The following is a 25,402-nucleotide window of genomic DNA, read 5'->3' on the forward strand; positions in this document are numbered from 1 at the left end:
AGCAGCCCTGCATCACTAAAGTGCAGCAGCACTTCAGCCGTACCATCTTCCAATCAACCATGACCCCAGTATGCCTCCTACACCAGGGTCTACTAGGTGTGATGAGGAAATCCCCCTGGCAAAGTGGACTCCTCACCTGGCCACTTAAGTCTGCTTTGTGCTGATAGAGTGGAGCAAAGCAGATTTTGCAGGAGTCAGAACCTGGTCCCTTGTCAGTCCCCATGTCTCCTTTCCCCCTCCTTCCCTCCTTCCAATACGTTACTTCAAAAAATATCCTGGTTCAGTATTAATGAATAGAAACACTCCTATTTACTTTGCAGGATCAGTATTTGGCCCTTGAATGTATCAGAGCAGTGGGGCCCATGTGATAAAGCCTTATCTGTCTGAGGGTGAACCCCCGACACGCAACACACAGGGAGAAGAAGGATGTTCTCTGTTTGCTAAGCCTGGTGTAGCCTTTTGAGGCAGCCAAGCTTTCTCTTTCACTCTGGACACTATTCTTTATTGCACATTTTTGTTCTTTTCTGGCCTAAGGAGCTTTTACATTCTGGCCAGAGCCCAGCCCTTCCCTCCGCCCCCATGCTAATACCTTCCCAAACCCTTCCCCATTGTTTTAGGGCTCATCTGTGCCATTCCTTACCTGCTTTCTAATGATATAGGCACAGCCAAGTAGAACCCATCAGTGCTCTATGGCAATGTAAAAGCCTCAGGACAGCAGGAGATGTGGAAGACCCAGCGTCTACAAGGATAACAGGCTTCTTGGTCACTGCTGGGTGGCACAAGAGTGGTTTTTGTTTGTTTGTTTGCCCCTTCAGAAGCTGAGCATTCTGGGTAATATTTTTCAAAAGTGTTTAACTGGCTAAAGAGTAAAAGTCCCATTGAATCAGCTTTAGGTGATTGTGCAGAAAATTTATCGCTAGGCTATTAAGTCAATTGCGGGGGGAGGGCTTTGGGAGAAAATTCCGTAAAGATGACTGATTTTTTTTTCTTGCACCCTTATATTGTATTGTTTAGTTCTGCAGGCAGAAAACGCCTGTTGAGTCTCTGCTGGAGGGAGATAAAAGACATTGCCAGTGGCAGCAGGCTTGTTCATCAAAGCACATGGTTTTCAGGTTGCAGTGCTTGACACCAGCAGCTACTAGGTCATCTGTTTGAAGACACACATACATGTGCAGGCTTTCTGCTACCAAAAGTCAAAAGAAAGCCACAGGGACGTGCCCAGATGCCAGTTGTTCAGAAGGAGTCAGAATACAACTGCTTAGCAGCGTTACCTGAGTAGGTTTCTAAAGATTACCACTGAGGATTTTGTGTTTGATAGGAATGAGGGTTTGTGACCTCCGGGCCCATGACACAGGGCTTGTTAGGCTGCTGGCTAGCAGAAATATAGCCAGTGCTCAGGGCTAAAGCTAGTAAAACAAAAACAAAAAAAAACCCTTCAAACTGTTTTTTTTAACATAGCTATAGGTGGAAATGGAGTTTTTTCTCCCCAAAATTCCATTTTCTTTTGAAAATTAAAAAAATTCATTTTTATTGACATTTGTTCTCTCTTTCTCTCTCGCACACGCACACAATTTCTCAACTAGCTCTAATCGGAGGTGTCTACGTATGTCTCTTCCTGGCTCATTAAACCCTGGCTAGTTTGTATTTGTGGCAGAATGTCTGGGTTTTTTTAATGTGACGGGGAGGGAATGATCAAGCAAAGTTCTGCATCATACACTCCCTTTCCTCCAGCACCTCAGCTTAACCCTTTGCTGAAGCACAGGCCATAGTTTGGTCTTTTCAGGATTTTTTCAGAAAGCATTTAAGCCTCAGGGCTATCGCATATAAAACCCGGATAAATGGATGTTAATAATTCCTAGTCAATTTTTAGAGAGAGAAAACCATACAATTTCTTAGCAAAACAAGTATTTGATGCACACAAGACATACTGCAAATAGTACTAAATACTGTAAATAATATTTGCAATACTATGAATAATTTTTAACAAAGCGAATAAACAGTATAGTTACTGGTGTTCCCTAACAGAGTTTGCCCCTTTTGTTTCTGTTATTTACATTCAGTTATAAGGTTTCAACATAACATTTTCTTTGTTTTAGCACACACATCAAAACACATCCCCTTTCGGATTTTTCTCTGAGATAATGTCTCAGTCTTTATGGCATGACCGTAGAGTGCAATGTGTCACCTGCACATTTCAGAGCTCGAGAAATGGCAGCATCTCAGTCCTTTCAAGCACTTCAGAACCCTGTCAGCAAACAAACAGTCTGGAAATCATTACAGTTAGCAGCATTCCAGCCCTTGGAATGTCAGTCCTTTCAGTTGCTGGTGGGACAGAAATCTATACTGTATCCAAAATGGATTAGGGACTGGGATCAGCCTATAAAATATCCACTCTCTGGGTCTCTATAAGGCTCTCAAGCTATAGGGCACCATCTTCTCTCTATAAGCCCGGGAAAGAACTCACAACCTCTCCTCTCACTAAGTGCAGCCTCAGTCTCTCTTTAACTGAGCCAAAATCCCAGTCCAGAGCAGTTAGTTGATAGTTCAGTGTACGTTCTCCAGGCTCTGTAGCCACTAGGGGTGACAAATGCTCCCCTCCCAACTCTCCATCTAGGTCCATAAAACACACCGCAATGGACCAAAAGTTCTCCTAATGGAAGGCTTCATTAGTAAGTGAAGCTAGAATAGCAGCACCCTGTATCCAGCTTGGTACGGGGATTGGGAGCCAGTCCTAGCAGCAGACACATCTCTAGGTCCTGCGTTGCTGTTGCTGAATCCACAAGGCTGTAACTCCTGTATTTATAACCTCCCCTGCCCCTTCACGCTCTGGCGCAGCTGTGAGGAAACCGCCACACTCTAGTCTAGAAGTGTCTGGATCCTTCTGAGTTGCTCCCTGAATGTGTGCAGACAGGGAGTATCAGCTAAGATCCATGCCTCCTCCCCTTCCCTGGGGAAACAAAGTCAAATGCTAACTCCACTTGGGCAGAAATTGTTTTGGAGGCCTGCCTTCAACGGAATTGCCAGCCCAGATCAGACCCATGGTCCATCTAGTCCAGGAGCCTGTCTCTGACCATGGCTAGAGCAAAACACTTCATAAGACTGGCACTTGTCTGTTTTTTCCTTATTTCCTTCCACTGTCTTCTTTTCCCCTCCTTGTTTGCTTTCTCACCTACCTGTTCAATTGTCCTTCTCCTCCCTCGTTGTCTTTTTACTACTCACCTGTCTCTTTTAGGGTCTACCTCCATTCCCCTCCTCACATGTTCCACGTCACAGCTCCTTTCCATATCTCTGTCCAGCACTATCAAACATATGCCAGGAGTTGTTTAAAACTACCTCCGATAATGCTGGATGGTTCATGGGGATGGGTAACAAGATGTGGACCCTTTCAGCTCTGGGTCCTCTATCTAGCACAGGTGCTGAGTAACAGGAAAGTACCATCTTGCAGGTTTGTGGTGGCCTGTAGAAAATGAGGAGATGGGGAGGGGCTCTGTCCAGTTCCTAGCACGCAAGTGTCTACATCACAGAAATCACCATCACAATTAGCCCTGTTAGGTACCCTTGATGGCAGTCCTAGCAGCGCGATCAAGGATGGAACGGGCCATGGAGTTGTCCATAACTGTATGGCTCATCTGTTTCTCTGAGTATTGAGGTCTGATGTAGGTTTTGGTTACAGAGTGTGATGTAGTCTTTTTGAGATAGCCCTGGCATGGTTCTACACAGACACATGGACCAGAGACCTCACGCTGGCCGTAAATATGCATTGTTTTTTTAAACCAAGAACAGGGACACATTGCACAGACATGCCCTTTGGATTGGCTGCTTTTTGAGATAGCATTGAAGCTAAATGAAGGAATAGATAAATAAGTACAAAATTAAAGGCTCATTAGCCTCTTCAAAAAAGTCACTGTCATTTACTAAACCTTTCAAAGGAACGCAGGAAAAGGGAGAAGTGCCCATTAGGAGGATAAACAAATTCACAGGTCTGAATGTCAAATCAAATTGAGCAAAAGTTAATTAACATTGTGAGTAGCAGAAGGTGGAGTTCAGTGTCAGCAGAGGCTGTTTACCTATTAGTATTTTCTCTGCTGGCATGAAAGGAGGAGAGCAGCCATGATGGAATTAGTATATGCTAGATGCAATCCCCAGAGCTACCTTTCCTGGGAGAAATCCCTTTCTGATTCTCAAAACCACTTTTCTTGTGTCTTGGGTAGATTGTAACTGAGAATCTTGCTTGTGCTAGAGTCTCTGCAAATTGAAATCACTCTGAAACTGTTGTCCAAGTGCTGGACTCTGATTAACCGAGGGAAGTCCCTGAAATTGCCATCTTCGGGTTCCCATTTACTTCAGTGGGTTTTGGATCAGGCCCCCGGTGCTGGACTGCTTATGATTGCAGATCTCATTGAAAATGATGCCCCAGAACTGAACTACTTGTAGCTGAGAGTTAATCCCCTTGAAATCAATCACTTCTGATCCCTGAAGCTGCTGTTCCGATGATGGACCATTAGCAAGTGAGAGCCTATCTCCCAAAATCATCCCTCTGTCTCCCCTTTCTGAAACCAGCACTTTCCTGTTATTATGCCAGCTGATTGAACAACTGTAATCAACTCTTTTCTGCTCCATAAAACAGTTACTGCTAATTACTAATTATTGGGTCTAAGCCTCCTACCATATCTGGAAGCATTATACTGATTGGGCGTTCACAGTGATCATTGGTTTTAGATGAGCCATTATTCACTTGTAAGCAGTTGGATATGGTACCCACATAGTTTTTAATAGACATGAGCCAAAAATGTTTGAAAAGGAGGTCTAAGGTTGTCAGCCAATAATACGCATACACATTTTTATATATGTTTGTATATGCTATTACTGATTGCAAAATTAAATTCAAGTATTTGCAAATGTAAGTCACCGGTTAGACATTACTCACCATTTGCATACCCAACAGCTTGATTTGCGTAGGCAATCATAATAATTGCATGGGCAATGTAGCAACCGTGTGCACTCTTTCATGTGTAATGACCTTAAGTCTCCTTCTGTTAGAAAACGTATTGCTGAATCTTTGCATAAATGGTACATGGCAGAAGCAGAGTGGAGAGTTGGTATGGGGAATAATTTTATCCCGATGTGGCAAATTTAGAAACACAAACTTTGGATAAAAGCTATGCCCATCCTTTCTCCTGAGGGATGTCATCATTTCTAGGGATGGATGAAGAGAACAGAAGGGGTCAGAAACTGACAAACCTCTCCCCCCCCCCCCCCAAAAAATAATTATCAGTGTTGATTGTGTGATTATATTTCCCATGAAAAAAATTAGAACTTAAGTTCTTTACTTATATTATTAATACTTGATAGCTCAGGGCATGGGGAATAAGAGAAGACCATCAGGTCCAGGATCCATGTGTTCTGGTTTGCAACCCTCAGGTTCAATGACATCACCAGAGGCCAGTGAGTCCAAAATCTAAGGTGCATTGCACCTGATAGATGCCAAGCATTTCTCTCGCAATTTGTGATGTTGATATTGTTTAAAGCTTTTAAATAAAAAGCTCCAAATATATTTGCTGGAGTTAACATTTTTCTAATTGCATGAGTTGCCCGGGGATGTCTGGCATCAAGGCCAACATGGAAAGATGTCTGGTTTGATTTGATTTGCCAGAAGAGACTTCACCTGAGTTTCTGGCACTCAGCTTGGGAATCAAGGTAAGGCGCATTTCTACATGAGAACATAAGAATGGCCATGCTGGGCAGACCAATGGTCCATCTATTCCATTATCCTGTCTTCTGACATTGGCCAATGCCAGATGCTTCAGAGGGAATGAACAGAACAGTGCAATTTATCCAGTGATACATATCCTGTCATCCACTCCCAGCTTCTGGCAGTCAGAGGTTTAGGGATACCCAGAGCATGGGTTTCATCCCTGACCATCTTGGCTAATAGCCATTGATGGACCAATCCTCCATGAACTTGTCTAATTCCTTTTTGAACCCAGTTATACTTTTGGACTTCACAATATCCCTGGCAATGAGTTCCACTGGTGCACTATGTGAAGAAGTGCTTAGGTTGCCTGATGCCTATTAATTTTGTTGGGTGGTCCCTGGTTCTTGAGTTATATGAAGGAGTAAATAACATTTCCTCATTCACTTTCTCCAAACCATTCTTGATTTTATAGATTTTTATCATATCCCCCCCCCCTTAGTTGTCTCTCTTCTACAATGAACGGTCCTGTTTTTTTAAACTCGCCTCATATGGAAGCTATTCCATACCTCTCATAATTTTTCTTATCCTTTCATGCAGCTTGCAGGCATTTCACTCTTGTGATTCTTCCTTGTGATTTGCCAGAAGAGTCTTCCCCAGACTTCCTCTTCATATGCTGGCTCTTGCAGGTTGAAACAAACAAAAAACAGTAAGGTGCTGGCTCTTGCAGGTTGAAACAAACAAAAAACATTAAGGAGAAAGCAGATTGATGACCAGTTTTTGTTCAGAGGTGTGGGAATTTTCATATTTAATTCAGCTTTGAGTAAATAGGGCTGGAGTTTGGGGTGAGTCAAGCCAATGATTTGAGTGAATCAAGCTTGGGTCCACATTTCAAATGCGCCTGGAATCCAAATTCAAGTCTGTATATCAGTACCAAGTGATCCTTGGCCCACAGAGCTGATTTATAATTTCAAATGGAAAGCCTGTAAAACCATGAGGTTTTACGTGGGTTGACCTCAATCCCTGCAAAAGGTGGCAGTTTGGGCCAAGTTTGACTTTATGATGTAGATTCATTTGAGCCCATTGAAATTTACGGAATGGCCCTAAACCATTTTTTTAAAATGGTTCACACTTGAGATGTGCCTGAACTTGAACAAATGAAGCCAAAGACCTTTAGTCTTTGGTAAAGTTCAGCTCCAGACCTGTGTTTCATGAACTGGGTCCATCTCTACAAGATGGATCTAAGCCTCCATGAACTTTGGAGAAATTTGGATCCAGATCTGGATCTGAACTCAGTGGCTCAGGCCCATCTATAGTTTGCAAAAAATTCCTGTAAACCAAAAGGGCCTAATTTTTCATTGTTCTGGTCAGAATGAATAGTTTCAGATTCTGCTAGGGGGACTATGTAGCAGAGTTAATGTGCCTTTAAGACTGTAAACTAAAGACTGTGTTCCTTTGAGTATATTTTTGAAATGGCCTATGGCACTCTGTACCTCAAAGCAATACCCTGGAACCTCCATATTCACCACTGTCATATAATTATGATATGTTTCATACAAAGTATGCCTTATGAGGTATCATTTTAAAAGTCTTGATCTGTTGAACATTAATATCACTTGTCTACAATTTTTGAGAAGTCGTCTGCTTCAGAGATAAAATGTGCTATTTATTATGTATTTTGATGTGCTGAATTCAAATAAGACAATTAAAACAACTGATTGGCTACTGTTTCTAAGACATTTAAGTTTTTACATTTTATGTCTATGTATATTGTGTAGATAGTAGAGTTTTAATCATAAATTGTAAACCTAGGTCTTTTCATGTGTTTATGGTTGCTTTACATGATAATATTTCACCTGTCCTGTTTATGTAACACTTTAAAAATCAGCAAAAGGGTTATATAAATAAAATTTATTATGAAACAAAAGGCAAAAAACTATTATGTACATAGTTTAGTCCTAGTCAGTGTCTACTCGGCGCTTCTTGGCTTGTCTCTTGTATTCATTAAATGGAGCATTTCTTGTCACTGTCCAGCAATAGTCTGCAAGCATTGATGGGCTCCATTTGCCCTGATAGTGTTTCTCCATTGTTGCAATGTCCTGGTGAAATCGCTCGCCGTGCTCATCGCTCACTGCTCCGCAGTTCGGTGGGAAAAAATCTAGATGAGAGTGCAAAAAATGTATCTTTAGTGACATGTTGCAACCAAGGCTTTTGTATGCCTTGAGGAGGTTTTCCACCAACAACCTGTAGTTGTCTGCCTTGTTGTTTCCGAGAAAATTTATTGCCACTAACTGGAAGGCTTTCCATGCTGTCTTTTCCTTGCCACGCAGTGCATGGTCAAGTGCATCATCTCGAAGAAGTTCACGAATCTGAGGACCAACAAAGACACCTTCCTTTATCTTAGCTTCACTTAACCTTGGAATTTTTCCACGGAGGTACTTGAAAGCTGCTTGTGTTTTGTCAATGGCCTTGACAAAGTTCTTCATCAGACCCAGCTTGATGTGTAAGGGTGGTAACAAAATCTTCCTTGATTCAACAAGTGGTGGATGCTGAACACTTTTCCTCCCAGGCTCCAATGACTGTCGGAGTGGCCAATCTTTCTTGATGTAGTGGGAATCTCTTGCACGACTATCCCATTCGCAGAGAAAACAGCAGTACTTTGTGTATCCAGGCTGCAGACCAAGGAAGAGAGCAACAACCTTCAAATCGCCACAAAGCTGCCACTGATGTTGGTCATAGTTTATGCACCTCAAAAGTTGCTTCATGTTGTCATAGGTTTCCTTCATATGGACTGCATGACCAACTGGAATTGATGGCAAAACATTGCCATTATGCAGTAAAACAGCTTTAAGACTCGTCTTCGATGAATCAATGAACAGTCTCCACTCATCTGGATCGTGAACAATGTTGAGGGCTGCCATCACACCATCGATGATGTTGCAGGCTACAAGATCACCTTCCATGAAGAAGAATGGGACAAGATCCTTTTGACGGTCACGGAACATGGAAACCCTAACATCACCTGCCAGGAGATTCCACTGCTGTAGTCTGGAGCCCAACAGCTCTGCCTTACTCTTGAGTAGTTCCAAATCCCTGACAAGGTCATTCAGTTCACCTTGTGTTATGAGGTGTGGTTCAGAGGAGGAGGATGGGAGAAAATGTGGGTCCTGTGACATTGATGGTTCAGGACCAGAAGTTTCATCCTCTTCCTCGTCTGACTCAAGTGAGAATGATTCTGGTGCATCAGGAACTGGCAGTCCTTCTCCGTGGGGTACTGGGCGTATAGCTGATGGAATGTTTGGATAATGCACAGTCCACTTTTTCTTCTTTGACACACCTTTCCCAACTGGAGGCACCATGCAGAAGTAACAATTGCTGGTATGATCTGTTGGCTCTCTCCAAATCATTGGCACTGCAAAAGGCATAGATTTCCTTTTCCTGTTCAACCACTGGCGAAGATTTGTTGCACAAGTGTTGCAGCATATGTGTGGGGCCCACCTCTTGTCCTGATCTCCAATTTTGCAGCCAAAATAAAGGTGATAGGCTTTCTTAACCATAGTGGTTATACTGCGCTTTTGTGATGCAAAAGTCACTTCACCACAAACATAGCAGAAGTTATCTGCACTATTCACACAAGTACGAGGCATCTCTGCTCACTTTGGCTAAACAGAAATGTGTCCCTTTGCAAAATCAAACACTGACAAATAAGAGAGCACGACACTGTATGATTTCTAGAGCTGATATAGGGCAATTTGTTCAGCAGAGTGATGTAAGCTTCGTTATGATTGCATCATCCATGACTTCTAGGAATAACATGATGCAATTCATATCATGTATGACGCAATACCAGCTTCAGATTGCATCATTCATTGTTTTGCCTAAAAAGCAAGTACTGTCCAAACCCAGTCATAGATTTATTCATAGATCCAGTCAAAGATGTATTTTAGTCATTTCTGGTTTAAATTGAGATCCCTTCCCTTTATAACTCACTTATCCTCCGCTATTCCCAAGTCAAGGGTCGTATATACTGACCCAATAGCATATCTTGAAAACTAGAGCCAATCAACAATTTTAAGCATCATTTTTGTTCTCAGTGACCCAGAATTAGTAAAGTTAGACTACATTTATTTCAGAAGCATTTTGGCTGTAGAGCAGTGTATCCTGTTGGATTCTATGTGCTTTCATTGTACGTGCGGTTATGAAATTGTGCGACTTGTGTGTTACTGAAATGTGTTGTGAGGTTGGGAACACCCACAACCAGCCTTTCAGGTACAACAATGGAGTAGCCAGACATGCTGATGGCCTATTAAAGGCAATCCACTCTCGATGGCCATCCCAGAAGACTTCTCAGAGAGAGCACGTAGACAATGGAGACTGCCTGACCAGTGGGGACTGCCTGATCCCCATATCAAAAGATCTTTCCAGCAAGCTGGAAGAAACTTTAAAAGAGGAGAAGTGACAGCATGACTTGGCCTCACTCCCCCCAAAACTCAGCACCTGGAAACGCGTCTGGAGGACAAAGACTTTGAACTGGGGAGGGTGGAAAAGAGTCCCAGCCTGTGTATTGAGGAACTATAACATCTGTCACGGTGAAACACTGCTTGATTCGTATCCTGTTATTTTATAGAACTCAGACTGCGAATTTACTTTTATTTTTTAGGTAACCAAATTTGATCTCTATGCTTGCTATTTATAATAACTTAAAATCTATCTTTTTGTAGTTAATAAATCTGTTTTATATTTTATCTAAAATCACACATCATATCAAATTGTCATTATGACATAACAGTTACTCTATGCACTACCAGAATTGACTGTTCATATTTTATAAATTATTTTATATTCTATTTTAAAAAATAATTAAGGGCAGCTGCTACTTAGTATTGATTGAAACAAATTAAATTATTTTCTAGCTCAAAGTGTCTCCTGTTTATGTTGTAATGAAACAATTTGATTTTAGCTCTTATATAGTGATTTTCATCAGTAGATATCAAAGCATTTCACAAAGTGTATTAGAGCTAGTCAGAAAACTTTAATCAAAGGCGTTTTCTATGGGAAAATGCTGTATTGACAAAATAGACAAATTACATTATTCACTACTGCTACCAAAGTCATGAAATAATGTACAAATAATAAAAATCTAAAATAAAAACCACCAAATAAATTACACATTGAAACTATTTTTGTTTGTTTGGATTGAAAACAAATTAAAAAATGTCAAAATTCCTGTGAAATGGAAATTCTGTGTTTTGATCATTTATACATGTATGGTTACTTATACAGAAATAACTCCCTGTGTGGACATCTTATTTCAGTAAAAGAACCCTTTTTGGTTTAACCCAACCCCTCTTCAGCAACATCATAATTAATATCACCTACCATTTTTCTTTATTAAATTTCAAAGCACTTCAGCATCATTATTCCCATTCTACAGATGGGGAAACTGAGGTACAGAATTGTGAAGTGACTTTCCTAAACTCACCCAGCAGTTCATTGGCAGAAGTAGGAGTACAACCCAGGTTTTCTGAGTTCTAGTACAGTGTGCTATCCAGTAGACCACACTGCACGTTAGCTCATTAAACAGTAACATTCTCCCATATTGTTGGCCTTCTGATATCATATGGGCACATCAGTGCCTAAAAGTGACATACCTGGTATACACAGGTAGCAGCTGTGGTTCAACAATAAAGGAACACTTGTACCTATTGAAGAAAGAAAATGAGTTTAAAAGAGTGGATTACTTTGTGCACTGAGGTTATGCATTCGTAAAGTACTTCGATTTGTTACACCTTCTATTTCCTACAGCAGAAACCAATTCCTTCCTAAATGCTGCTGCATATGCAGTGAACAGATAGCTTCTAGTTTTTCTTCAAGACAGTTGTTAATCAACTGTGCAACCAGTTGCGCGATGTTTTCCTGCCAACTGGATTAAAGTGATTACTGGATTATTAAATGGATTAAATCCTATTGATAACTGGTTGCCAGACAGAAGAGCTAAACTCCTAATCAGCTAGAGAAATAACACCCTGCCAACCACTTACATTTCTGGTTCACCTTGAACTCGTCTGTAACTTCTGCTTGTTTTTGGTCATATTTCTATAGCAACCAGAGTAAATCACATCAATTACCATATTTTGTCTGTCATTATGTTGTGCTAATTTCATTTTAGAATTGCCTGGAATTATAATTGATGCCAGGAGAATTGCTACACTATCTCTTTTCATAGTAAAGCTTTGCTCACATCAATTTATTTATATCTGTGTACGTTTAGGTACAGGGTGTGTATATATATATATAATTTGCAATAATATAAAATATGTATTATTTAATATTCATATATAACATCATACCATAAATGTGCATGGCATAAAAAATATGGTTTCTACCTGTGAAGAACTTAATCTATTATTATTTATTATTTCTATTGCAGTAGGACCTAAAGAAGCCCAATCCGGGCTCAGCACTGCACAAACAACCCAGAGACATTCCCTGCTGCATGGGATTTAGGCCTAGATTCTCAAAGGCATTTAGACTCTTGAAACACGTAGTCTTCGACTGTTACCCCTAGGCAAAAAAGATTTACACAATATAAATTGATCATTGTAAGTCAGGACATAAGGGAAATTAAATATGTAGTCTGTATCTGCTGTTTATGATCACATTAAAACATGGGATAATAAGCTTGATTAGTTCCAGTTTAGGGCCTATATCTATGTGGTTCTGGGTGCCCTAAATTCCCACTGATGTTAATGAAAGTTGAAGGCACTCAGTCCCTCATAGGATTTGACACTAAAGATCTTTAATAAACTAGTTTCATATTCAAAAGTATAACTTGCTTCTAGAGACAGCCCATAACTGTAAGATTCCTTTCTTTCTTTCTGATGTGGTTAATGCACACTGAAAAACTGCTGTACAACACAGTTACTGTCAGGCGGAAGAAAATCTGAATTTATCTCTAATTGCAAAAATTAGATTTCTGCATAAGCATGAAAACTTCAAAGGCCCTGTGACAGACAGTGATTGGGAATGTTTTTAAAACTCTCAGCATGTTGGGGGATCTTTTTTCAATGTCTTTGAGAACATCAAGAGCGCATTAAAACCATGCTTGTGTAGGTTCAAGAAGAAGTAGCTAAAAATCCTGGTTATAAAATATCAAGCAATATTGGATTAATATCAAACGCTCACCTGCTCTCTACCGCCAGGATTCAGGGCATGTATCATGTGAACTAAGAGGAAAAAGGCTGGGTGATTTCAGCTACATTAAATGCTGGAAACGTATGGAAGAAACTAGAGAGATTAGGATGCCTGTTCAGGATTGTCACTGATACTGCATACAAAGAAATCTGACTGGTTGCACTATTACAGTCACTATTGTTACAAAGTTGCAATAAATCTTGTACAAAGTATGTCATGTAAGACATCAATGGGAAAGCGAAGTATGATGATCTTGTTTATATGCATGTATTATCTTTGTATCTAAAGTTATGAATATTGGCATTGCATTTGTACCTCAAGCATGTATTATGTTCCTTCGTGCTACCCCAGATAGCTGTCTAGCCCTTACATAAATCTACGGGTTGATGGCCTATTAAGGACACTACTCACACAATGGGTCATTGTAGAAACTCATCCTGCCCAATGAGCCTTCCTGTGGATCCCTCAGACAGCATGGAACCAATGGCCGCCTTTGTGAGTCAGCAAAGCATGTAGGGACATGTGATCCAAGACTCCATTTTGGGCCAGTAACTTTGCATACACCTGGGCTGAAGGTATATAAGTGGAGACTGTGACATCATTTCTCTGTCTTCATTTCTTGCTTCATATCTCCGAACTGGATTTCTAGCAAGGAAGCTTTGAACAAAGACTCATGACCCCCAATCTGTTTGGGTGATTCCAGAGAGACTTTTTACAAATTAGCAGACTATTCCATCACTGCTACAAACCTGATCTAAGGATTCTGCAATCATTTGTATGTATATGATCTTTTAACCATTTATAATTCAATTCTTTCTTTTATTAATAAATCTTTAGCTAGTCTGTGAAGGACTGGCTGACAGTGTGATATCTGGGTAAGATCTGAAATACATATTGACCTGGGGATAAGTGTCTAATCCTTTGGGATTGGTAGAACCTCACATATGATTAATTGGGTTTTCAGTAACCTCTCACTATATTAGACCAGTTTGGCTGGATGGGAACCAAGGGCTGGATGACCTCCTGAGGTCCCTTCCAACCCTAATAATCTATGATTCTATGATTCTATGTGTAAAGGGGACTGTATTTGGCTTCTTGTTAACCAGTGCGGTGCTACAATATCCCTTTTGTTACTGGTTTGGTAAACCTAATTATAGAATAACCCCCCAGTTTTTGGAGTGTACCTGCCCTGTTTCTTGCAGTCTGCCCTGAGTGTGGCATTCTCAGGGTACGTCTACACTACGGGACTATTCCGAATTTGCATAAACCGGTTTTGTAAAACAGATTGTATAAAATCGAGTGCGCGCAGCCACACTAAACACATTAAATCGGTGGTGTGCGTCCACGGTCCGAGGCTAGCATCGACTTCTGGAGCGTTGCACTGTGGGTAGCTATTCCGTAGCTATCCCATAGTTCCTGCAGCCTCCCCCGCCCCTTGGAATTTCCGGGTTGAGATCCCAGTGCCTGATGGGGCAAAAATCATTGTCGCGGGTGGTTCTGGGTAAATGTCGTCAGTCACTCCTTCCTCTGGGAAAGCAACGGCAGACAAGCATTTCGCGGCTTTTTTCCCCTGGATTGCCCTGGCAGATGCCATAGCATGGCAATCATGGAGCCTGTTTTGCCTTTTGTGACTGTCACCGTATGTGTAGAAGCAGCAAAGAATCCTGTGGCACCTTATAGACTAACAGATGTTTTGCAGCATGAGCTTTCGTGGGTGAATACCCACTTCTTCGGATGCAAGCAGTGGAAATTTCCAGGGGCAGGTGTGTATATATAAGCAAGCAAGAAGCAGGCTAGAGATAACGAGGTTAGATCAATCAGGGAGGATGGGGCCCTGTTCCAGCAGCTGAGGTGTGAAAACCAAGGGAGGAGAAACTGGTTCTGTAATTGGCAAGCCATTCACAGTCTTTGTTTAGTCCTAAACTGATGGTGTTAAATTTGCAAATGAATTGGAGCTCAGCAGTTTCTCTCTGGAGTCTGGTCCTAAAGTTTTTTTGCTGGAGGATGGCCACCTTAAAATCTGCTATTGTGTGGCCAGGGAGGTTGAAGTGTTCTCCTACAGGTTTTTGTATATTGCCATTCCTAATGTCTGATTTGTGTCCGTTTATCCTTTTCCTTAGAGAAAACACACAACTCACACACAACTATTTCAAATTTAATGACAATATATATCTCCAGATCAGTGGCACCGCTATGGGCACCCGCATGGCCCCACAATATGCCAATATTTTTATGGCTGACCTGGAACAACGCTTCCTCAGCTCCTGTCCACTCACGCCCCTTCTCTACCTACGCTACATTGATGACATCTTCATCATCTGGACCCATGGGAAGGAGACTCTAGAAAAATTCCACCATGATTTCAACAGCTTCCACCCCTCCATCAACCTCAGCCTGGACCTATCTACACGGGAGGTCCACTTCCTAGACACCACGGTGCAAATAAGTGGTGGTCACATTAACACCACCCTATACCGAAAACCTACAGACCGCTATGCCTACCTTCATGCCTCCAGCTTCCATCCCGGGCACACCACAAGATCCATTGTCTACAGCCAAGCACTGAGGTACAACCATATCTGCTCTAACCCCGCAGACAGAGACCAACACTTAGAAAATCTCCACCAAGCATTCTCAAGACTACAATACCCACATGAGGAAATAAGGAAACAGATCAACAGAGCCAGATGTGTACCCAGAAGCCTCCTACTGCAAGACAAGCCCAAGAAAGAAACCAACAGGACTCCACTGGCCATCACATACAGTCCCCAGCTCAAACCCCTCCACCGCATCATCAGGGATCTACAACCCATCCTGGACAATGATCCCACACTTTCACAGGCCTTGGGTGGCAGGCCAGTCCTCGCCCACAGACAACCTGCCAACCTGAAGCATATTCTCACCAGCAACTGCACACCGCACCATAGTAACTCTAGCTCAGGAACCAACCCATGCAACAAACCTCGATGCCAACTCTGCCCACATATCTACACCAGCAACACCATCACAGGACCTAACCAGATCAGCCACACCATCACCGGTTCATTCACCTGCACGTCCACCAATGTAATATATGCCATCATATGCCAGCAATGCCCCTCTGCTATGTACATCGGCCAAACTGGACAGTCTCTAAGGAAAAGGATAAACGGACACAAATCAGACATTAGGAATGGCAATATACAAAAACCTGTAGGAGAACACTTCAACCTCCCTGGCCACACAATAGCAGATTTTAAGGTGGCCATCCTCCAGCAAAAAAACTTTAGGACCAGACTCCAGAGAGAAACTGCTGAGCTCCAATTCATTTGCAAATTTAACACCATCAGTTTAGGACTAAACAAAGACTGTGAATGGCTTGCCAATTACAGAACCAGTTTCTCCTCCCTTGGTTTTCACACCTCAGCTGCTGGAACAGGGCCCCATCCTCCCTGATTGATCTAACCTCGTTATCTCTAGCCTGCTTCTTGCTTGCTTATATATACACACCTGCCCCTGGAAATTTCCACTGCTTGCATCCGAAGAAGTGGGTATTCACCCACGAAAGCTCATGCTGCAAAACATCTGTTAGTCTATAAGGTGCCACAGGATTCTTTGCTGCTTCTACAGAACCAGACTAACACGGCTACCCCTCTGATACTTGACACCGTATGTGTACTAGATGCCGCTGACAGAGGCGATTCAGCAGCGCTACACAGCAGCATGCTTTTGCTTTTGCATGACAGCAGAGATGGTTATCAGCCATACTGCACCATCTACCAATCCATAAATTGGTAAAAAGATGATCATGGTTACCAGTCCTTTTGCACTGCTCCATCTGTTGCTGTCATAAGTGCCCCTGGCTGCTCTTAGCCAGGGGCGCAAAAGCCAAAATTGGGAATGACTCCCTGAGTCAATCCCTCCTTTATGGTATAAAAAAACAGAATCAGTCCTGCCTAGAATATGGGCAAGTGTACTAGAGAACCACTGTATCATAGAACCAGAGAGCACAGCTGCTCTGTGTCAGATCCTGCAGGAATGATGAGCTGTATGCTATTCACAGGGGGTGCTCCTGCAACAACCCCACCTGTTGATTCCGTTCTTCCCACAGCCTTCCTGGGCTACCATAGCAGTGTCCCCCCACTTGTGTGATGAAGTAATAAAGAATGCAGGAATAAGACACAGTGACTTGTTAGTGATAAATGAGTGGAAGGCAGCCTCCAGCTGCTATGATAGTCCAGACAGGACATTAAGGAGTGTGGAGGAGAGGAGCCCAGCATCCTGCTGCTAGTCCAGGGGCAATTGAATCTTTTCTTTACACATGAAGAGTGGGGGCTGATGAAGCTCAGCCCCCTGTTGCTATGATGAAGACGGTTATCAACCATACTGCACCATCTACCATGAAAAATTAGGTGCACTTGGCACAAGGGGCCCTGACAAATGCTAGTACGCATGGTTACCAGTCCTTTTGCACTGCCCCATGTGACAAAAAGCTCATGATGACGAGGACGGGTATCAGTCCTATTGCACCATCAGCCACCCATGGTGGGGGGAGGAGTGAGGATGTTGGTGTTGACGGCTGCAGCATCGCGTCTATCTGCAGCATTCAGTAAAGATAGGGTGACATGTTAAATAGTCACGAGAGGATTTTTTCCCTTTTACTTCTGGGGTGGGTGGGGGGGTGTACATTGCCGAGCTATGCCCTGAACCACCATGGACACTGTTTGTTTGACCCTAGAGGCACTTGGAGCTCAGCCAAGAATGCAAATGCTTTTCGGAGACTGCAGGAACTGTGGGATAGCTTGAGTCCGCCAGTCCATGACCGTCCATTTGATTCTTTGGCTTTCCGTTACGTTTGTCACGCAGCAGTGCGCTGAGCCCCTGCTATGGCATCTGTCTGGAGAATTTTTAAAAATGATTCTGAATTTCGTCTTCTATAAGGGAGCGCTGATAGAACGGATTTGCCTGCCCTTACTGCGATCACATCCGCATGGTCCATGCTGGAGCTCTTTTTTTATTTTGATTTTTAACTGCATCGCCACACGTGCTGATCTGAGCTCCACGCTGGGCAAACAGGAAATATTCAAAAGTTCGCGGGGCTTTTCCTGTCTACCTGGCCACTGCATCCGAGTTCAGATTGCTGTCCAGAGCGGTCAGTGGTGCACTGTGGGATACCGCCCGGAGGCCAATACCGTCGATCAGCGGCCACACTAACCCTAATCCGATATGGTAATACCGATATTAGCGCTACTCCTCTCGTTAGGGAGGAGTTCAGAAACCGGTTTAAAGAGCCCTTTATACCGATATAAAGGGCCTCTCAGTGTGGACGGGTGTGGCGTTAAATCAGTTTTACGCTCCTAAAACCGGTTTAAACGCCTAGTGTAGACCAGGCCTCAGTGTGGTCTAGAAGCATTCAGTTAGAAAGCTTGGCAGTCTCACTGCAATGAAGGCAAAGGAAAATATTTTGGGGTGTATTCTCCCCTTGACACATTTGTATAATTTCAGCTACTGATAATAAGAGTCATCACAGAACTCATGGCAAGAACAGACACACACCTTTCCTGTACTCGCTGAGCTCTGCTTCTCTGACTTCATGTCCATCTTCTCTCCAACTCTTCTGATCTTGGAGGTTTGGTTCATTTGTGCTGGTGAATTGGGCATTTTGATACACAGCTGCTAGATTTAAGTATGCAGCTATGGGCAGCTGTGCATGCAAAATGGATGCAACCCTGATTTTGTGGCAGAGCCATTTGGACAGCTAATATGCCTGTGTTACTAGCTCACTGCATCATTAGCTTGCATAACTCCATGTGTATTCTTCATACCTTGTTTGCTTGTATAACCATAGGTACCATCTGTGTCTCCCTGTAGCGATCCCTTTGAATCAGAAAGCGATGGCTGTAAAAGGGGGAGGGGAGAATAAAAGTAGGTGAGCAAACTCAGAAAAGGTTAATTGAGGCTGGATGAAAATCTGGTCCTGAATCACTTCCCCACTTTAAACTTTGTTTGCAACCTTCCTTTTTCTGTTTGATTGACTTGCTCTACAAAAGCCTTTCTGATACTCTGTGTGGAAGGGGAATACATACATAAATTGCATAGTTCTGCATTCTATTCAAGGCTGCGCTGATGCTGTCTGCGGGCAGGAGAAATCAAGTGATCAGATTGACTAATGAGAACCAGAGGCAGTGAATGTAACACAAGATAATTTACTGCTCAGAACTGACGAACATCCTCACTTTATTAACATATATAACTATATTTTGAAAAAAAAATGCACTTCCTAATGCTGTTTCGGTTTTGCAGTCAGACACTCCAGTGCCTGAATTATGGTTTATTAACTCCAGCCTTGTTGTGGTGAGAGTACTTTCAGTCTTTGGCCTTACACTTAATAACTTGCTGATCAAAAATATCCACCTTGGCCTGGAATTTATGGCCCGATCCTGCAAGATTCTGAGCATCTTCTGCCAGGGGGTGATGACACAAAATTCCCATTGACTTCAGTGAGGATTCTGAGGATCTGACCTCCAGCCTTCCTGAATACTGATCCTAATCTTTGTGAATGGTAGAGCATGAGTAAAAATGGTCCAAGATTACAAGGTGATTTGCAAATCCAGTGACTGTGGCTCATGAGGTGACAAAGTCAAAGATGCTCTGCCTTGTGCCTTCAGTCCCAAGATATTGAAGGTGCTGCAGAGGCAATAAAACAGAGCCAAGCCCTGCAGTTCTTTGCTCAGTCTGTGCTCCGAGTATTGTCTGCAGTATTTAGCCCAGCAATAACAATTCATATTTAATATCGGACCCCCTTACTCCTGACTGCAGAGGGACTATTCGTGGAGTAAAGGTGTCAGAATCTAGCCCCACAGCATCACACTATACGTAGCTCATGACAGTCTTAATATTTGAATGTGCTGCTCTGGAATTGGCCGTGTTAAAACTGGCACTTTCTGACTGGAGAGCTTGGCTCCTTCTGTGTATTCAGCTTCTGTCTGTGTTCCCCGGTGACAAAAAACCTGTTTGTTTTTCTTTGACCGCTGTTAGCCCTGCAGAGCCAATACAGCGAGGAGAGTCAGCGGGATTCTGTTCCTGCTTTTGTAGCACCAACAGACTTGTTTGCTGTGTTCCAGTCAGTGTCACCCTGTGCAAATCCATAGATGGCAGCGTGTTGTGTTTGGAGTCACTGGGCGATATACACTGGCCCACAGAAGCTTTATTTCTGGGGGTTGTGACTGAAAAGGAAAGACCCCCAGTCTGACTCCCTTGGCCCAAAGAGAATTGTCAGAGCTGGTAATTAAAAAACAAAAATTGTTACTTCTAAATGGACTGGATATATATTTTATAGGGAGCCACAGAGAGACAATAACTATGGAGCCCCCCGTGAATTTATGCCATCAATTTACAGATCAGAACAGCCATTCGAAGCCGTCGTTGTTAGAACCATTCCACGCAAAGCTGTTCTCCCAGGAGACATTACATACAGTAGCAGTCCAAGAATTACCTTCTGAATTCACTCGTGGTATATATGGAATGTCAGTACCTAGCATAACTACTGATGGGTTAAGGAGCGGGGTGTTCAGATCCAGATTAAAGGAGTCAGTATTAAAGGAGTATAGAGGCTAGAGCATCAGAGTAGAACTTGAGAGATCTGGGTTCTAACCCCAGCTCTGCCCTTAGCCTGCTGGGTGTCTTTGGGCCTATCAGCTCCCTGCCTCTGTTTCCCCATCTGTAAAATGGGGAAAGTGATACTGACCTCCTTTGTAAAGCATGTTTAGGTAGGGGTTTGGGTTCAGTTGCACCCAAAACTCACAGTCTTGTCTCATGAAAATTTATCCCCTCAAATGATGGAAATCTCATGAAAATAGCCTTCCTTGCAAGATTTTGGCAAGAAGACCCCCTGGAAGGCTCAAGAGATAGCAGCATTACCATCATTAGAGATGAGACACCAAAACCTGAACATTTGAGAGGGTGAGCAGGGGTTCATCAGATGTTTTAAAATTCTTTGCTTTCTGAGTGTTTCTTGATTCTTGTTTAACTCACACTCCTGACAAACACGTGGGAGACAAGCTCTCTCTGCGTGAAAGAGCCCACTTCCTACTCTTTCAATCAAGGGCCAGTAAAGCTTCCCACCCCATTTTTCCAGTGGGTCCTCCAGCAAGATGAGACGAGACTCCATATTTCCAATGTTCTACAGTGAAATCAATCAGGAAAAAGACTTTATTAATGCCCCAGCCAAACTTACAGAAGCTGTCGTCACATGGTCTGGAGTGGCTGCCTCAGGAAAGACACCCCAAACTGGTGGTGTGGTCTATAATTCGACTTCACCAAGCCAGTAACAAATGTGAACTCCTGGATGACTGTAACAGTCTTACCATGCAGTCACAGACAGTCCGCTTAGGCTCTCCGGTCTATCTTGCCACCCAGACAAATGGAACTTAGTGATAAATGGTCACTTATGCCAAAAATCACACCATATTCAGGTTGCTTCCAGTCCCAAAAGATGAGTCCCTTACCCCAGATCAATTGGTACTCTAGATCTCATACCAAAGACAATGCCTGTAGCCAATCCTGTAATAAACAATCTAAAGGTTTATTAACTAGGAAAAAGAAAAGAAATGAGCATTATTTACAGGTTAAAGCAAGCAAACATATACACACAAATGAGTTCTAGATCCTAAGAGTGACAGAGTTGTAGTGATCTGTCAATTCAAAGTGTCTTTCAGGGCAGACCCTGGAGGCTGCCCCGGGGGATCTCTGGCTTCAATTTGGTTTCTCTGGCCCCATGAGTGTTCAAACAGCAATCCTGTAACTTTATTTTATTTCCTTCATTCAGCTTCCAAGTCCACAGGATGAGCTTCCTTGCATGTAGCATTTCCAAGGTGTGATAGGGCGTTAACCAATCCTTTGTATTGTGATGTTCCTTGATGGCCCATCTGATTTGGATAGTTCTTCTGGATGTGTGTGTGTGTGGGGTGGGGGCACACACACACACACATTCCCCAAGGGCACCAACTAGGGAGGGCAGGAGTCTTCTCCCTCAGTTTCATACAGGAGATGTGCAAGCTCCCGGGTGGAGCTCTTAACTACAGCACAGCATTAGAGTGAAATGTAAGTTCTGCAGAGGAGAGGTGTCCCTGGGGCGGGGAGTCAGTATTTTGTTTACAAACAGAGGCAGGGTGATTAAGATAAGAAAGGGCTGGTGATTAAATTAAGGATATGAAAGTTTATCCTGTAAAAGAGGAATTCCTCTGTGGAGGAGGAGGGGGAGGGGTTGTTTTAGAGAGAACAGGGGCCTCATAAAAAATACAACAAAGCACTGAACCTAGGTTACATTCAGAAAAGGGGGCGATTTGGGGGTGTAGGTGAAAAGAAGGGGTCAAACCTAGGGAAGGGCTAGCAGTGTCTAGAGAAGTTCCCACTTTACCTGTGGTACTTATGTGGCCCCATCACCATAGTACCTGAAGCTGCACCTCACAATCTCTAACCTATTTCTCCTCCCATCCCCTCCTGTTATGCCCATTGTACAGACGGGGCACTGAGGCACACACAGATTAAAGGCTTGACTTTCAAATCTATTTAGGCACCTACTGAAATTTTCAAGTGCACTTAGAAGGTTTGGTGCTTTGTAAACCCCACTAGATATCTAGCTGCATCTTTGGGTGCCTAAAAACATTTGTAATTCTGTCCTTAAAGCACTGGCCTAAGGTCAGACAGGAAATCCATGGGGGGAGTAAAACCCAGGTCTTTCAGGGGTAGCTCCCTATCCAGCAGACCAGCCTCTCTCCCTCTGCTCCATGCTGTGGGGGGAAGGACTCTGATAGATGGGAGCAAAACCAAGGTGGTCAGTTCTATGAGCTGCTAGCAAACAGTCCCAGGATAGATGTCATGGCTGACAGCATGAAAAGCAGCATAGAGGTTAGGAAGGATGAAGAATGAGAGTCAGACAGAGGAGCTCAGTTAACTCCCAAGTGGTGGCAGGTTCTGTCCCATGCTGGGTTGTACAGCAATGGCTGCTGTGCAATTTTACATTTTAACTGAAAACTAGAGCTGTCAAGTGATTAAAAAAAATAATCGCGATTAATCATGTTAAAAATAATGGAATACCATTTATTTAAGTATTTTTGGATGTTTTCTTCATCTCCGATTTTGGAAGGCATTTCTTATTCTTAAACCTTGGGTCAAGTGCTGTAGCTATTTTTAGAAATCTCACATTGGTATCTTCTTTGCATTTTGTCAAATCTGCAGTGAAAGTGTTCTTAAAACAAATGTGCTGGGTCATCATCCAAAACTGCTATAACATGAAATATATGGCAGAATGTGGGTAAAACAGAGCCAAAGACATATAGTTCTCCCCCAAGGAGTTCAGTCACAAATTTAATTAATGCATTATTTTTTAACAAGCATAATCAGCATGTTAGCATATCCTCTGGAATAGTGGCTGAAGCGTGAAGGGGCATATGAATGTTTAGATATCTGGCACATAAATACCTGGCAATGTCAGTTACAAAAGTGCCATGTGAATACCTGTTCTCACTTTCAGGTGACATTGTAAATAAGAAGCAGGCAGCAGAATTTCCTGTAAATGTAAACAAACTTGTTTGTCTTAGCAATTGGCTGAACAAGAAGTAAGACTGAGTGGACTTGTAGGCTCTAAAGTTTTACATTCTTTTGTTTTTGAGTGCAGTTATATAACAAACAAAAACAAAAAAAATTGTAAGTTGCACTTTCATGATAGCTTGCACTACAGTACTTGTATGTGGTGAGTTGAAAAATACTATTTCTTTTGTTTGTCATATTTTTACAGTGCAAATATTTATAATAAAAATAATATAAAGTGAGCACTGTATACTTTGTATTCTGTTTTGTAATAAAAATCAACATATTTGAAAATGTAGAAAAACATCCAAAAATATTTAATAAATTTAAATTGGTATTCTATTGTTTAACAGTGCGATTAATTGTGATTAATTTTTTAAATCATTACTAATTTTTGAGTTAATCACGTGAGTTAACTGTCATTAATTGACAGCCCTACTGAAAACCATTTTGTTCAGTCAGTTTTTGTTCTGAATTTGAGAAAAGGAAGGAATGAGAAAATGTGATAAGTATCAGATGTGTTTATGCCTCAAATTCTTAAGGCTTCAGTTCTATTCAGGCCTATTCGAGAACAAAGACACTGATGACAATAGACGTTTTAGTTGATTAAGGACTAGAAGATTTGACCCTCCAACTTTCTTTCTAAGGAAAGAGCTGCCCAGAGCTCTCGTGACTGTTTATTTTCCTTTTCCGCTTGCAGTGGCCTTCATATACCTCGGAAGTCTCATTTTTTTTCTCATCTTTAAAAGATAGAATTTTCTTGGTGTTTTGGTTTTAAATATTCTCCCGTGAGAACTGCAACTCAATTATTGTAATGCTGTGTTTAAGAGCCTTCTGGAAAGTAACTAGTCTTTAAACAGACGCAGAAGCAGTGTTGTCAACTCTCAGGATTTTGTCACGAGTCTTGTGATAATTGTTTTCCTTAAAGCCCCACCTCCTGGAGTCAAGTGGATATGCAATGATTTCAGCCTTCATTCTTAAAGAAAAATGAAGTTTCTAGTCCTTGTGGTGGTGGAGAAAGCTTCACGATGTGCCCCCAGTACACCCTAAAGGCTCAAAAGGCAGACGGCAAATATAAAGAAACCCAAATCTGTTATTTTTACATAATATCATGATTTTAAATCCAGTCTCATGATTTTTGGAGAGCCTGATTCATGATTTTTGAACATTTGGGATTGGCGATACTGTGAAAGTGACTTGCAAGTGTCAGTTTCACTCCTGTTTTAAGGTTAGTTTTTAGTCTATTGTAGTGCGGTAACACCTCTAGAGCCCCAGGCAGGTGCAGTATAAACTGGTAGGGCCTTGCCCTAGTAGGATGTTTCCAAAGTTAAGTGATCTATTCCAAGCTTGGTGAACTGCAAAAAACAGTGACAGAAAGTCATCTAGATTTTTCTACAATTGTTTCAATTGCTGTATTCAAGAGTTAGTAAGAAAGAATATACATTAAAATTATAAACCTAACCAGTGTTCCTTAAGTGACTTGACACAAGGTGTGAGAATATATTAGCATTAGAGCTGAGTGAGTTTAATATTTATTAAATCCTCTTTTTTAATATAGGAATTAGATACAATGCTCCGATCAGCTAATTTCTAAGTTATTATCTGCAACAAAAAAATCCCCTAGAGTTTTCAGGTGCCTAAGTAGCCCTTGGAATCATGGTTAAAGGTGCACGTGCACGCACGCACATACACACACTCCTTCCAAATCTGAAATGGCCCCCCTGCAATTCCCATGCCTGGGTTCACAAGTTCAAGAACAATCAATTTCAAAGCTATAAAGCAAAACTTACATATTTTCTTATAGGATGAAATACTGACATTACAAGTGAGATTAATGCCGGAAGCAATTTACAAGCATTTCATAGAGTCTAAACCAGGGGTAGGCAACCTATGGCACGCGTGCCGAAGGCAGTACGTGAGCTGATTTTCAGTGGCACTCACACTGTC

At 42.2% G+C, this 25,402-nt stretch overlaps 1 long non-coding RNA gene across 1 annotated transcript in view; it reads left to right on the plus strand.

The window, feature by feature from the left end:
• LOC120381151 overlaps positions 1 to 12,185 on the plus strand; it is an 86,821-nt gene extending 74,636 nt beyond the window's left edge. The window contains exon 3 of the long non-coding RNA XR_005587954.1: positions 12,123 to 12,185. This is a non-coding gene — a long non-coding RNA (uncharacterized LOC120381151). The remainder of the gene's footprint in view (positions 1 to 12,122) is intronic.
• The last annotated feature ends 13,217 nt before the right edge of the window (positions 12,186 to 25,402 follow it).

Source organism: Mauremys reevesii, linkage group 13 (genome assembly GCF_016161935.1).
Source record: "Mauremys reevesii isolate NIE-2019 linkage group 13, ASM1616193v1, whole genome shotgun sequence".
In the NCBI taxonomy this organism is placed as follows: domain Eukaryota; kingdom Metazoa; phylum Chordata; order Testudines; family Geoemydidae; genus Mauremys; species Mauremys reevesii.